The sequence below is a fragment of the Pseudophryne corroboree genome, chromosome 8 (assembly GCF_028390025.1).
Source record: "Pseudophryne corroboree isolate aPseCor3 chromosome 8, aPseCor3.hap2, whole genome shotgun sequence".
NCBI lineage: Eukaryota > Metazoa > Chordata > Amphibia > Anura > Myobatrachidae > Pseudophryne > Pseudophryne corroboree.
In genome coordinates this window covers 361,318,461-361,333,890 of record NC_086451.1, presented here as the reverse complement: position 1 = coordinate 361,333,890, position 15,430 = coordinate 361,318,461, and the positions used below count along the sequence as shown (strand labels likewise).

The window sequence follows — 15,430 nt, the reverse complement described above, 5'->3', positions numbered from 1 at the left end:
TGAGGCGAGATGCCATCATGTCCACTTGAGGAATTCCCCAACGACTTGTCACTTCTGCAAAAACCTCTTGATGAAAACCCCACTCCCCTGGGTGGAGATCGTGTCTGCTGAGGAAGTCTGCTTCCCAGTTGTCCACTCCTGGAATGAAGACCACTGACAGAGCGCTGGCATGTCTTTCTGCCCAGCGAAGAATCTTCGTGGCCTCGGCCATCGCCGCTCTGCTTTTTGTTCCGGCCTGGCGGTTTATGTACGCCACTGCTGTCACGTTGTCTGACTGAATCAAGACCGGCAGATGTTCTGCTTGCAGTATGCAGTTGTAGATGGCTCTTAATTCCAGAATGTTTATGTGTAGACAAGCTTCCTGGCTTGACCACTTTCCCTGAAGGTTTCTTCCCTGTGTGAATGCTCCCCAGCCTCGGAGGCTTGCATCTGTGGTCACCATGATCCAATCCTGAATCCCGAACCTGAGTCCCTCCAGAAGGTGAGAACTGTGCAGCCACCACAGAAGGTAAATTCTGGTCTTGGGAGATAGAATTATTTTCCGGTGCATGTCCAGGTGAGACCCGGACCACTGGTCCAGCAGGTTCCACTGAAACACCCTGCCATGAAACCTGCCATACGGAATGGCCTCGTAGGCCGCCACCATCTTCCCCAGCAACCGAGTGCAGCGAAGAACTGACACCTTTGCCGGTTTCAGAATCTGTTTTACCATGTTCTGTATTTCCAGAGCTTTTTCCACTGGAAGAACAACTCTTTGCAATTCTGTATCCAGAATCATACCAAGGAACGACAGCCGTGCCGTTGGATCCAACTGTGATTTTGGAAAATTTAGGAGCCAACCGTGTTGTTGCAGAATCGTCAGTGAAAGGGCAACATTCTTCAACAATTGCTCCTTGGACCTCGCCTTTATCAGGAGATCGTCCAAGTACGGGATAATTGTGATTCCCCGCTTGCGCAGGAGAACCATCATTTCCGCCATTACTTTGGTGAAAATCCTCGGAGCCGTGGACAGACCAAACAGCAACGTCTGAAATTGGTAATGACAATCCTGCACAGCAAATCTCAGGTAAGCCTGATGTGGAGGATATATGGGGACATGTAAGTAGGCATCTTTTATGTCGACCGACACCATAAAATCCCCCTCCTCCAGACTGGAGATCACTGCTCGTAGGGACTCCATCTTGAACTTGAATTTTTTTTAGAAAGAAATTGAGGGATTTTAGGTTTAGAATCGGTCTGACTGAGCCATCTGGCTTCGGGACCACGAACAGGCTCGAATAAAACCCTTCCCCCTGTTGAGACGGGGGTACCGTGACAATTTCTTGATTTTGACACAACTTTAGTATCGCAGCGCTTACTATCTCCCTTTCTGGAAGAGAAGCTGGCAAGGCCGATTTGAAAAACCGGTGAGGGGGCACGTCTAGAAACTGTAACTTGTACCCCTGGGTTACTATGTCTACTATCCAAGGATCCAGGTCCGAGTGCACCCAGACCTGACTGAAGAGTTTGAGACGTGCCCCCACCGGTGCGGACTCCCGCAACGGAGCCCCAGCGTCATGCGGTGGATTTGGTAGAAGCCGGAGAGGACTTCTGCTCCTGGGAACTTGCCACAGCCTGTGACCTTTTTCCCCTTCCTCTCCCCCTCGCAGCAAGGAAGGAGGACCCACGTCATTTTTTGAATCTGTTGGGCCGAAAGGACTGCATCTGATAGTGAGGTGATTTCTTCTGCTGTGCAGGAACATAAGGTAAAAAAGATGACTTACCCGCGGTAGCCGTAGAGACCAGGTCAGTGAGGCCGTCACCAAACAAGTTAAACGGTAAAGACTCCATCGCCTTCTTAGAATCAGCATCAGCATTCCATTGATGAATCCACAATGCTCTCCTAGCAGAGACTGCCATGGCATTGGCCCTTGATCTCAAAAGGCCAATATCCCTTGCAGCTTCTTTTAAATACGCTGCAGCGTCCTTGATATGACCCAAGGTCAAAAGCACACTATCCCTGTCTAGGGAATCTACCTCAGATGACAAGTTTTCCGCCCACTTTTCAATAACGCTACTCACCCATGCCGCAGCAACAGCGGGTCTGAGTAGCGACCCTGTAGTGACATAAATGGATTTCAGGGTATTTTCCTGCTTACGATCCGCAGGGTCCTTCAGGGCTGCTGTGTCACCGGACTCCCATCTATCCCTGTCCCCAGAGGAAAACGTATATGCCATTGGAATTCTTTTGGGAACATGTACCTTTTTGTCGGGATTTTCCCAAGCGCTTTCAAAAAGTGCATTCAGTTCATGAGAGGGAGAAAACGTTACCGCAGGTTTCTTGCCTTTAAACATACAGACCATCGTATCAGGAACAGCAGGGTCCTCAGTGAGATGTAAAACGTCTTTTATCGCCACAATCATGTACTGAATACTCTTAGCCAGTTTTGGATGTAATCTGGCATCACTATAGTCGACACTGGAATCAGAGTCCGTGTCGGTATCCGAATCTGCTATTTGGGCAAATGTACGTTTCTGCGACCCCAAAGGGGTCTGGACCTGTGACAAAGCCTCCTCCATGGATTTCCTCCATGACTGGTTCTTAGACTCAGATTTATCAAACCTCTTAGCCAACGTAGTCACATTTGAATTTAAAACACTCAGTATATTGACTCAATCATCTGTCGGCGGTGCCGACACTGTCACTCTCACAGAACTGCCAGCCTCCTCCTGGGAAGAGCATTCAGCTTCAGACATGCCGACACACACAAGTACCGACAGCCACAAACACACTGGGCTATAGGGGACAGACCCACAGCAGAGCCTGTTAGAGAGACACAGAGAAAGTTCAGCCAGCTCACACCCAGCGCCTATCCCGGTTCTGAAGTCAGCAATAAAACTGCCCAGACCTGCTAGCGCTTTTATCAAGTAATATAATTCACCAATTATCAGTGGCCCCCCCCCCCCCCACACACCCCATTTTGCACCCTGTTACTTGCACAGCAGTGTGGAGGATCAGGGCCAGCGTCTCTGTAGCCTTCTGTTGTTCTGTGAAGAGAAATAATGGCGCTGGTGAGAGCTATGCGGCTAAGCCCCGCCGCCCGACATGGCGCGCTTAGTCCCGCTCAAACTTCTTTATACTGGTGGGGGTCCCCAAACAAGTGCCTGGGCACTGTTCTATTGTATGCCAGTGTCAATTGCGGCCCCTCATGCTGCCCAGGGCGCCCCCCCCCCCCCCCTGCGCCCTGCAGTGCCATAATCAGTGTGGGAGCATGGCGCGCAGCGCGACCGCTGCGCGGTACCTCAAGCCGTCTTCTGCCACCACTGAAGTCTTCTAGTCTTCTCATACTCACCCGGCTTCTTTCTTCTGGCTTTGTGAGGGGGCGACGGCGCGGCTTCGGGAACAAACAGCTTGGCGTACCGTAGTGATCGTACCCTCTGGAGCTAATGGTGTCCAGTAGCCTAAGAAGCAGAGCCCTTGAACTCTAAAGAAGTAGGTCTGCTTCTCTCCCCTCACTCCCACGCTGCAGGGAGCCTGTAGCCAGCAGGTCTCCCTGAAAATAAAAAAACGAAATAAAGTCTTTTTCTGAGAAACTCTGGAGAGCTCCTCAGTGTGCATCCAGTCTCGCTGGGCACAGAATCTAACTGGAGTCTGGAGGAGGGGCATAGGGGGAGGAACCAGTTCACACCCATTCAAAGTCTTATAGTGTGTACATGTCTCCTGCGGATCCCGTCTATACCCCATGGTTCTTGAAGAGTCCCCAGCATCCTCTAGGACGTATGAGAAATTATCAATGGAAATCAAATTTATTAACCCATGGAGGTCTGGATTTGGAGTCACACTAAAAATTAAAGTGTAAAAACACACTACAGGCTGATCCCTTTGATGTAATGTCCTTAAAACAAGGCAAAATGAGGCTCAGTAGTGTGTGTGGCCTCCACGTGCCTGTATGACCTCCCGACAATGCCTGGGCATGCTCCTGATGAGGTGGCGGATGGTCTCCTGAGGGATCTCCTCCCAGACCTGGACTAAAGCATCCGCCAACTCCTGGACAGTCTGTGGTGCAACGTGGCGTTGGTGGATGGAGCGAGACATGATGTCCCAGATGTGCTCAATTGGATTCAGGTCTGGGGAACGGGCGGGCCAGTCCATAGCATCAATGCCTTCGGCTTGCAGGAACTGCTGATACACTCCAGCCACATGAGGTCTAGCATTGTCTTGCATTAGGAGGAACCCAGGGCCAAGCATATGGTCTCACAAGGGGTCTGAGGATCTCATCTCGGTACCTAATGGCAGTCAGGCTACCTCTGGCGGGCACATGGAGGGCTGTGCGGCCCCCCAAAGAAATGCCACCCCACACCATTACTGACCCACTGCCAAACCGGTCATGCTGGAGGATGTTGCAGGCAGCAGAACGTTCTCCTTGGCATCTTCAGACTCTGTCACGTCTGTCACATGTGCTCAGTGAGAACCCGCTTTCATCTGTGAAGAGCACAGGGCGCCAGTGGTGAATTTGCCAATCTTGGTGTTCTCTGGCAAATGCCAAACGTCCTGCACGGTGTTGGGCTGTAAGCACAACCCCCACCTGTGGATGTCGGGCCCTCATACCACCCTCATGGAGTCTGTTTCTGATCATTTGAGTAGACACATGCACATTTGTGGCTTGCTGGAGGTCATTTTGCAGGGCTTTGGCAGTGCTCCTCCTGTTCCTCCTTGCACAAAGGCGGAGGTAGCGGTCCTGCTGCTGGGTTGTTGCCCTCGTACGGCCTCCACCATGTCTCCTGATGTACTGGCCTGTCTCCTGGTAGTGCCTCCATGCTCTGGACACTATGCTGACAGACACAGCAAACCTTCTTGCCACAGCTCGCATTGATATGCCATCCTGGATGAGCTGCACTACCTGAGCCACTTGTGTGGGTTGTAAACTCCGTCTCATGCTACCACTAGAGTGAAAGCACCGCCAGCTTCCAAAAGTGACCAAAACATCAGCTAGAAAGCATAGGAGCTGAGAAGTGGTCTGTGTTCACCATCTGCAGAACAACTCCTTTATTGGGGGTGTCTTGCTAATTGCCTATAATTCCCACCTGTTGTCTATTCCATTTGCACAACAGCATGTGAAATTGATTGTCAATCAGTGTTGCTTCCTAAGTGTACAGTTTGATTTCACAGAAGTGTGATTGACTTGGAGTTACTTTGTGTTGTTTAAGTGTTCCCTTTATTTTTTTGAGCAGTGTATATGGTAGTATTCCCCATAGAAACCATCGGGTCCAGGGGTTTTATTATGAGGAAGGTTAGAAATGACAGAGTTAAGTTCCTCCATAGTGATGTCTCCTGTCAGGACTTCCCTTTGCTCTGAAGTTAATTTTGGTAATGTGGCGTCAGTAAGGATGGTGTCCTGTAAAGTGCTGTCAATAGGGGAAGAGTGGAACAATGATTCAAAGTGGGTCTGGAATTGTAACAGTATGTCTTTGGATTTGGTAAGTATAGTTCCAGAAGAAGGGTGTTTCAAAGAGGTGATTATGGAGCGAGCGTTAGGTGGCTTGGAAAGAGAAGCTAGAAGCTTGCCTGCCTTGTTTCCCCAGCGACAAAACTTATGTTTTGTGTATTCCAGGGAATGACGAGCTTGAGTTGCTAGGTAGGATTCAAGTAATTGTCTAGTTTGTTTATATGTAGCTAGTGTGTCCTCAGAGGGGTTTGTAGTGTGTAACAGAAGTCGTGAACCGCTGCCTTGAGATTGTCATATTCGATTTTAGATGCCTTCTTTTTACGGGAAATATAACTAATGATGTGCCCCCTCATCACCGCCTCGGGGGCTTCCCAGAAGAGAACTGGGCGGTCCCAATAATCCAGATTGTCATCAGTATAGTTATTCCAGTAGTGAATGAGATATGCTTTAAAATCATCTGAGTGGGCCAGGTAATGGGGGAATCGCCAGATGCGGTCAGTAGGTTGCATCTGAGGATAAGAAAGGGCCAGAAGCTTGGGGGCATGGTCCGATATAACAATGTCGGAGATATCAACCTGTCGAATGACCGTCATTAAATCATCAGAGACATAGAGGTTATCTATGCGGGAAAGGGAGCCGTGAACCAACGACAAATGGGTGTGGGTTCTATCCGTAGGGTTTAACAACCGCCATGGGTCTGATAGGTGTAAATCATGTCTGAATGTAGTGAGGTGCCGGAGTAGCGTGTTTGCACATCACGAGGGAGATTTGTCGAGGGAGGGGTCCTCTACCATATTAAAGTCTCCTCCAAGAATTAAAGAGTAATTGCACCTACTACGTAAAAAGTGTCCTAGGTCTTGAAGGAAATGATGTGTGTTGATGTCCGGGGCATAAACATTAACAAGGGTGTATTTAGCATGGTACAGTTCGATGTCTAAGATGATGTATCTACCCTCACGGTCTATGGTTTGTGAAATAACAGATATTGGTAGTCCTTTTTTGAAAACGATAGCTACACCTCGGGCTTTTCGTCTAATGGAGACTGAGACACATGTGCCTATCCAAGGAGCCTTCAGTGAGTTAGTTTCAGAGGAGACCCAGTGTGTTTCTTGTAGATATGTAATGTCAGGGTGGAAACGTTTGAGGTGAGTCGTAACTCTTTTGCGCTTGATAGGTGTATTTAATCCCTCAACATTCCAGGATAAAATCGTTAGGGCTATAGGGGGCAGGGAAGCAACAGGGTCAGAATGCATGGATGACATGGCTACTCACCCCTCCCAGGAGGAAGATCAGATTGCAGATAATGGCAAATGTGCAGTGCAGTGAAGGAGTGAGAACATTGTTTCTATCGGGCTCCAGGACGCAACCAGCTAGCAGCAAAGCCAACATAGATATATTAAGTAGACAAGTTGTTAGTGGAAAATAACAAACACATGCATGTAAACGTAATTTCTTTGTGTAGAAATACCTCAAAACAACATTTTCAACAATTTTCCTATCCATAAAACAAATAGCGGGCACCTACTAACTTTAGAGGTGCGCACTTAAATAACTTTAGATGGAATCAAAATAAAGGGGGGAAACAAGAACATGCAATATCCTGAGGACATATCAAATAGAAATCTATTTTGCCCAAGGCGAATATTATCCAATATAATACTGTCAGGGTGGAGACGATGCATACAGGCTTCTTACTACAAGGATATACACTTCAAAGCTACGGGGAGCTCTATGTACAACAGCGATCAGCCCTGATCATTTGGATTCACTGCCTACTCTTGCGGTCAGGATCACCTGTGCTGCATCCCTTCACCTCTGCAGCCCGACCGCACACTACAAGTCGGAGCAGTGGAAGCTACGGGTGCCGTCTCTCCAAGTCCGGCGCAGACCGGCGAACGGAGCCCCTGTCGGATGCCCGCTTAATAGAAGATAGGCTCACTGCGGGTCACACACACCAAGAACCTTCACCCAATTCAAACTCCGGATTTACCAGCTATCAGCTTCCGTTTGCTAAATACGGAGGTACCGGAGACGGTGTGGATCGAGCTAGGACGGCTCACTGAGACATCCCGCACAGCGCGGCTTCCAGATTGTCCACTGAGGCTCTGGTGAGTGTCTCCGTCCGGACCACGGGACAGCATCGGGGAGCAGAGATTGAAGGAGCTCCTGCCCAGTGGTAACAGTGTACACACAGCCAATACACATGTGTTTCTTTCTGCAACAGTCACCCTTTGCCATGAACTTGTGACTCCTCACATTGTCTAATAGAACACGGCTACTAGTGACCTCTGCTTTATTTACCAGCAGTATCAGTGTGCACACACAGAATCTACAAAAGGCTTTTTTACCTTCCAGGTGTTATTTATATATTAATTATATGTTAATAGGATTATCCACTATTGATGCTTTAAATATAATTTTTTATATATAAACAAATCAGGCATATTTAGTGCCAATTTATAGATTGTGATGTTTTAAGATTGATCACCCCCGGGAGGTTGTTGTAACTTCTATATGCATTTTAGAAAATAAATGTTTTATTATATTCTGGTTGTCTAGCGCCACTTGTTATTCGTTTTATAGCAGGGTGGAGACGATGAAGGAGAGCTCTGGGTCATGAGGCGGGATTTCGCTGTTTTAGGATCTGTGAAGAATACCTGAGAGCCGTTCAACAAAACCCTAAGTTTGGCCGGGTATAACAGAGCGAGGCGGATATTATTGTTATGCAGGTAGGTACATATCTCAGAGAATTCCCTGCGTTTCTGGGACACCATGGCCGAAAAGTCCTTAAAAATCAAGACCCCATGGCCCTGAACTATCAACTCCCCGGATTTACGGTACGTGGACAGAATGAGTTCCTTAGTTCTATAGTCCAGGTATTGTGCCAGGACCGATCGAGACTGACGGTTAGCGCCCTCCTGGGGTGGATCAACTCTATGCGCCCTTTCAATGTGTGGTATGTCAATGTCATCTAGAATATTCAATGCCAGTGGTAGGGCATCAGTTAAAAAAGTGACAAGATTCTTCCCAGTAATTGACTCAGGGATCCCCACAAAGCGCCGATTATTCCTATGGGACCTGTTTTCAATGTCATCTACTGTGTCAAGTAATTGTTGGGTGGATCTGTCATGGGCTTCTAGCATAGATTGGCATGATTGTATTTGATCATCTGCGTCCCCTACCCGGGTCTCCAATGCCGTGAGACGGGAGGCATGGGAGTCAATGCGAGCCACGCTGGCAACCAGCCATGCCTGAAGGCCCTCAAATCTCTTATACATAAGGGGCATTAGGAAGTCCGAAATCTCCTTTGCTGTGAGAGATGCGGACCCGTCCCCTGTAGCTTCAAAAGAGCCAGGATCAGAGTGGGTTGGAGAGGGCGGGGTCGATTTTTGAGAGGGAGCCTTATTTTTCCCAGGTTTGTTAGCAGGTTTAGAATTTTTAGGAGGCATAGTTTTGTCAAAAAACCTATCCATACCCCTACAAAAAAGGGTAGGGGGGGAGAAATATGGGCGAAAAACACAAGCAAAGATAGGTACCAATACACGTATGCAATGCACAGTGAGTAATACCCGGACAGAATATAATCGTAAAGTATCAGGGCATATTAGTTGTCCTCAGAAACAATTGCATAAGTGAAAACATATAAACTACATATTTATGTCAGAGGGATTAGATAATATGAGGGGAGGAGACAGACAAAAGGTACCAGGTACCAAGGGGAATAATAAAAATAAATAAATAAATAAAAACAAATAAATAAATAAAAATTGCCACTCGCACTACGCCCAGAGAGTGCAGTAAAGTATCAGCTGATTTTCAAGAGGAGTAAGGGTGAAAAAGTATCAAAAGTACACCAATACCACCAGGGATATCCAATACAAAATAAAACACAGTACGGTAAATCAGCAGTTATATAGCAGACAGAAAAATAAACTTAAAACACAATGAAAATATCGGTCGTAGCTACAAGTGGCAAAGTCGTGTAGGGTGTCTGCAGTAAGAAGAGTCTGTTTGATCCCCAGGGAGCAACCAGTCAGTGGTAAGTCTTCGCAGGATGGCTGGGAACCAAGTGCTGGTTATTCCAAAGTGGTGTGTAGATGCAGAGTGTGGTGGTGGACAAAAGGGGGGTAATGGTAGGGAATAGCAGCCAAATGCAGGCACAAGAAATCACTGTTGAGAAGGGCTGTGATCGGATTCACATCTCCTGGAGAGGATAACAGAGCAGCATACATAGAGTTAAAGAGTAGTACCATCGAAAAACAGTCCAGGTAGGGAGGTGTACTGGCTCGGACAAGATATGGGAGGAGCGAAGAATGCCAGGGGTCCTAAAGAGTGGTTTAAATAATGTGGAGCAGGTGGAGGAGGGATTAGGCAAGTAGGAGGGATAAGAGGGAGGGTAAATAGAGTGCAGGGAAAGGAAAGAGGAAAATAGGGGGGATAAGGGCAATACAATAGGAGGGTGATGAATGAAGGATGAGATAGAGTGGAGATGAGAAGGGGGGTTAATATAGAGGGGGGTAACGGACAATGTTTGTACCAGAGGACCCTTCGCCAGAGGTCCGGAAGGGCATCACGGGTGTCTTCCGGTCCGAATCTCCAGACAGCAGGCAGCGTTTGTTGTTACAGCCAGGCGAGAAGCTGTAGGGCGGTAGTGCATGCCAGGTGATCAGGAAGGAGAGTCCAGCATGTCTGCACAGTATAGATTGCGGGGGGGGATGTTCCCCGCTAGACAGTCTCTCTAAGTGGTAACCTGTCAAGGGGCATTGTGCAGGAGGCATGAGGCAATGGTAGTAGGTGGTGGAGGACAGGGCACAGTTAATGTTTGCACCCACGGAGCGTCAGTACACAGCCAGAAAGCCAAGTCACTCTCACTCTGTGGCCACACGGCTGTAGGCAGTCAAAGGCAGGAACAATTGTAGAGAGTGAAGCGAATAAGGCCGGGGGGTCGCGGCTCTTGGCCCCGTTAGTTCCAAGGTAGCAGCTCCAGGTGAGCAATCAGAGCGTCATAGATTCCAGCCGGGCGCAGAGCAGCCGCAGCGAATGGGGATAGGAAGGCGGCCGGCTTCTTAGCACGGAGGAGAAGCCGCGGTGGATAGACGATCGTCACTGCTTCACGTTCCCCGCTCGGCACCCGCAGCTCCGGCATTCAGGTACAGCCCAGGAGAGCCGAGTTTCCGACCCCAGGGGATGGGGGATCGCAGCAGTCTAGCGAGGAAGGTGTGCGTGGAAGAGGCAGATGCAGCCTCCCCGGTGCACAATGCTGGCTGTGTGTAGGGATGAGGGGAATCAGCGCAGGTGAGGGAGGAAGGGAGCACAGTTCCACACCACGCGGTGGCCTGGGTATGAGCTGGACTCCGGGGAAAAAAGGGTTCACTCCCAGTCCACCACCCCAGGAATGATATCAATAGGTGCCGCTGTCTGTGAGGGTAATGATCCTGAATAGGTATTTAGTAAAAACATGCTAGAACAGCGATGATGGTAGTGGATTGGGTCGAACAGAGCAGAGCTCAGTTAAAATGCGGCCATCACAGATGCACCGCCCACCGGAAGTCCTGGGGCCTATTTTTTAAATCTGCCATCCTGTCTGCCACTGCAGTGCCACTCCTAGATGGGCCAGGTGTTTGTGCCGCACACTTGTGTCGCTTAACTTAGTCATACAGCTACCTCATTACACCTCTTTTTCTTCTTTGCATCATGTGCTGTTTGGGGCCTATTTTTTAAATCTGCCATCCTGTCTGTAACTGCAATTCCACTCCTAGATGGGCCAGGTGTTTGTGCCGCACACTTGTGTCGCTTAGCTTGGCCATCCAGCTACCTAATTGCACCTCTTTTTCTTCTTTGCATCATGTGCTGTTTGGGGACTAGTTTTTGAATAGTGCCATCTTGTCGCTTAGCTTAGTCATACAGCCACCTCGGTGCAACTTTTAGGTCTAAAAACAATATTGTGAGGTGCTCAGTGTTCAGAATAGACTGGAAATTAGTGGAAATGATTGTTATTGAGGTTAATAATACTGTAGGAGCAAAATGACCCCCAAATTCTGTGATTTTTGCTGTTTTTATGATTTTTTTCAAAAATCATCCAGATCCAAAACTAAAACACGAAAATGGAATTAGAATCAAAACCAAAACACGAAAAGTGCCTGCCGCACATCTCTCATTTTTACCGACTATAATTGAATACCCCCCATACAGTATGTCAGGTGCCAGTGGCGTAAGTCCGTCACAGTTGCCCGGAGGCAAGATAAATATTGGTGCACCCCCCTATATTTAGATAAATACATGTACTGTATGTATGTCTGCGTATATGTGTGCATGTGTAAGGTTCTGAATAAAAAATTATATATACATTTCATTGTCTTTTATTTTAAATCATACATTTCTAAGCAGTCATACCCAAGATTAGAACACATGACCTGTTACACTGACAGCAGACACTTTACTGATGGAGCTATTTGCTCCTGTACAGTAAGCATGAGAATTCTAACTATATGAAGTTGCGTGTAATTGTCAGAGAAGTAACTTCATATTGGCCCTCATTCCAAGTTGTTCGCTCTGTAATTTTCTTTGCATCGCAGCGATTTTCCGCTAATTGCGCATGCGCAATGTTCGCACTGCGACTGCGCCAAGTAAATTTGCTGAGAAGTTTGGTATTTTACTCACGGCATTACAAGGTTTTTTCTTCGTTCTGGTGATCGGAGTGTGATTGACAGAAAGTGGGTGTTTCTGGGCGGAAACTGGCCGTTTTATGGGTGTGTGTGAAAAAACGCTGCCGTTTCTGGGAAAAACGCGGGAGTGTCTGGAGAAACGGGGGAGTGTCTGGGCGAATGCTGGGTGTGTTTGTGACGTCAAACCAGGAACGAAACTGACTGAACTGATCGCAGTGGCATAGTAAGTATCGAGCTACTCAGAAACTGCTTAGAAATTTCTAATCGCAATTTTGAGAATCTTTCGTTCGCAATTTTGCTAAGCTAAGATTCACTCCCAGTAGGCGGCGGCTTAGCGTGTGCAATGCTACTAAAAGCAGCTTGCGAGCGAACAACTCGGAATGAGGGCCATAGTTAGAATTCTCATATGTCCTATACAGGAGCAAATAGCTTCATCAGTAAGGTGTCTGCTTCCAGTGTAATAGATCGTGGTTTCTAATCCTGGGTATGACACTTGTAAAATGTGTGTCTACAGTATAATAAAAAGGGTGTGACATGTAAGGTGCAGGGACCAGTGAGGAAGTCGGCCACTGAAGAGATAGCGGCAGCTACTGTGTCAATTAACTTAATTCAATGGAGTCACAGAACGGTAGGAAAAGTGCCCCCCTTCAGAGCAGGAGCCCGGTGGCAATTAGACTCCGTTGCCTCCCAGAGTTACGCCTCTGTCAGGTGCAGAGACTCCTCATCTCCTTACCTGTACTGTACATTGCTTTATCTTTAGTGTTTTTCCAGTATGGTCTTTATCTCAGCCAGACAGATCAGTTTACTCTTTATTACTCTTGCATATGACACAGATCTTTATCTATTGGATGCAATTCCGTAGTTACTGGCAAAGCTGATTATCAACATTGCCCGGCTGGTATATAGACAGTAACTAGAGAAAACCCCGAAGGTAGAGGCGTTCCAGTCCCTGCCTAATCTGAATCACTGGTACAATACAACATATGGTGTCTGAATATACAGCGACAGTATCGAATATCCTCATGATGTGTATAGAGAATATAAAGGTGCCAGTCTGTCTTATTATACTTATTGTCTATATTACCAATACTCCCCATGTTAAGGAAACCGCGCTGCTGTTTTTATGATTTGAATAGGGAATTGGTATGTGTAGCATGGCTGTAACTGAGATGAGTAATTCTCCTATGTGTTTCTTTCCTGCACAGCGATGACACTGACTGCAGATAATCTGCTCATTATATCGATATGCAGTGCCGTCTGTGCTATAGCACTCATTGCATTCATTCTATACATTTTCATTCGGTGAGTTACTAACATCTTTTACAGATTGCATTATGGTTTATTTACTTACTGTAAATTCAGCTGTTTCTTGCTCGCTATGTATGATCTCTGATTGTCCTTCTCTTCTTTTTTTTTGCAGGTGCCGGAAAATGTGTAGAATAGCGGCCGACATAGAATCTGCATTTGCACTTAAGAAAGGTAACAATAATTAGATATAGGCTCTACATTATAATGAGGAGATATAGGGCGGGATGTATTAACATACATCGCTGCCCTTCGCCGGTTACCGCAGCGATGTTGATCGCATATGTACTAACATATGCGATCAACATCGCGATGCGGTGACGGAGGCCCCCCGCGATACCTGTTAGGTGGTCTGCGGGGGGTGTCCGTCACCTCCCAGGGGTCCCCACACAGGCTAGATGCTGGGAAGCAGCAGCATGCTGCCCCCGGCGCCTCCTCCTCCCCCCTGCAGCCGGAAGGACGTCCGGCTGCGTTGCTAGGGGGAGGAGGAGACTACCTTCCGGGTCCAGGGCAGCCTGGAGGAAGGTAAGCTGGGGGGGAGGGGGGTCGGCGTCTGCGGCAGTGTCGACGGTGTCGGCGGGTTGCGGCGGTCGGCAAAAAGAAGCCCATAGGCTTCTATAGGGTATCGCCATCCAGAAATGGCGATACCCTGGACGCCGAAAACGCGGCGGTAGGGTGTTAGTAAATATGAAAATGCGGTAAAACCCCCGTTTTCGGGGGTTTTACCGCATTTTTGCTTTAGTACATCCCGCCCATAGTCAAAGGTTTGACAATAACAATGTCGACATAGTGTTGACACTGCAATGTTGACTATGCTATAGCCACCTTTTGAAAAACACATCTATCATATAGCAATTACTAAAATTAAGTTTCCTGGTTGTCTTTTTTCCACAGATCAAATGGCAGCACCATTACCCTCAACCCTACCACCCCCACCCACCTCACTATCCATCCCACCTTCAACTTCATCCCCACTATCCACACCCTCAGCATCCCCACTAACCACACCCACAGCATCCCCTCTCCCCACACCCCGAGCATCCCCTCTACCCACACCCCCAGTATCCCCTCTACCCACATCCCCACTACCCTCTCTCCAACCCGAATATGCTTATCTCAACTGCTCCCCTTCTTCCTACCCCTTATGCCTTTATGCAGCTCAGCCCTTTCACTATAGCCCTTTCCCCTGCCTCATTATGTCAGTTATATCAGACATATAAGCGTAAGGGTTTACCCTTCCCCACTCCCAAACCCCTCCCCATCACCACCACCTTGTGTGTCGTGTCTGTCTCCTTCCCATAGATGTTGACCAACATCAACAGCTACAAGCTGTCTCCAAACTCCTCACCATTACCAACACCACCGCTACCTGTTCAAACACCACAGGAGAGAATAACAGCTAGCATGAAGACAATGGCAACAGGCCAAAAGAGCAAATGCCTGCTGTCAAGAGTTACTGGGCAATTAAGTTCTGCACTAAGTGGCCTCGATGTTCCTTGTGGCACAAGCAAGATGGAGAAAAACAGCCACGTGCTTCTCATCCTGCAGCCTCTGTTAATGGCTCCACCCACAAAACTGTATTTATTTATTGAATGGATGATGGCAATACAAACACTGGTCATATATCCAATAATTGGCAGAGATAATCCAATCATTCCACAGTGCAGAAAGCAGGAAAGAAAATGAGGAGTAGATGGAGACACCCCCTCACAGAGTACAGCAACACCAGAATTTTTATTTCTAAATAAAACTAAGTGAAATGTTTCTTCACATTCTTCACTAAGCTACACACCCTGCAAGTTACATGTAGCTTCCTAAATATATGTTTCTGGGTATGGGACTCAGGGTCAACAGTGTCTAGGTCGACACCTATTGGTCAACAGTAAGTAGCTCAACACAGGAAACAGATCGACACGGCCATCAGGTCGACATGAACAAGGTTGACATGAAAAAAGGTCGACATGAGTTTTTTGTTTTTTTGGTGTCATTTTCTGCGTAAAGTGACCAGGAACCCCAATTAGTGCACCGTGTCCC

The 15,430-nt window shown here is 47.7% G+C and overlaps 1 long non-coding RNA gene across 2 annotated transcripts; it reads left to right on the top strand.

The window, feature by feature from the left end:
- The first annotated feature begins 9,855 nt into the window (after positions 1 to 9,855).
- LOC134949133 (uncharacterized) lies at positions 9,856 to 15,160 on the top strand. 2 transcript variants are annotated; one of them, XR_010183109.1, is made up of 5 exons: positions 9,856 to 10,576; positions 12,925 to 13,137; positions 13,297 to 13,393; positions 13,512 to 13,570; positions 14,291 to 15,160. It is a non-coding gene; the product is annotated as an uncharacterized LOC134949133 (long non-coding RNA). The 2 variants fall into 2 exon arrangements; XR_010183108.1 differs by lacking the exon at positions 12,925 to 13,137 and having other exon boundaries at positions 9,973 to 10,576.
- Positions 15,161 to 15,430: the final 270 nt, after the last annotated feature.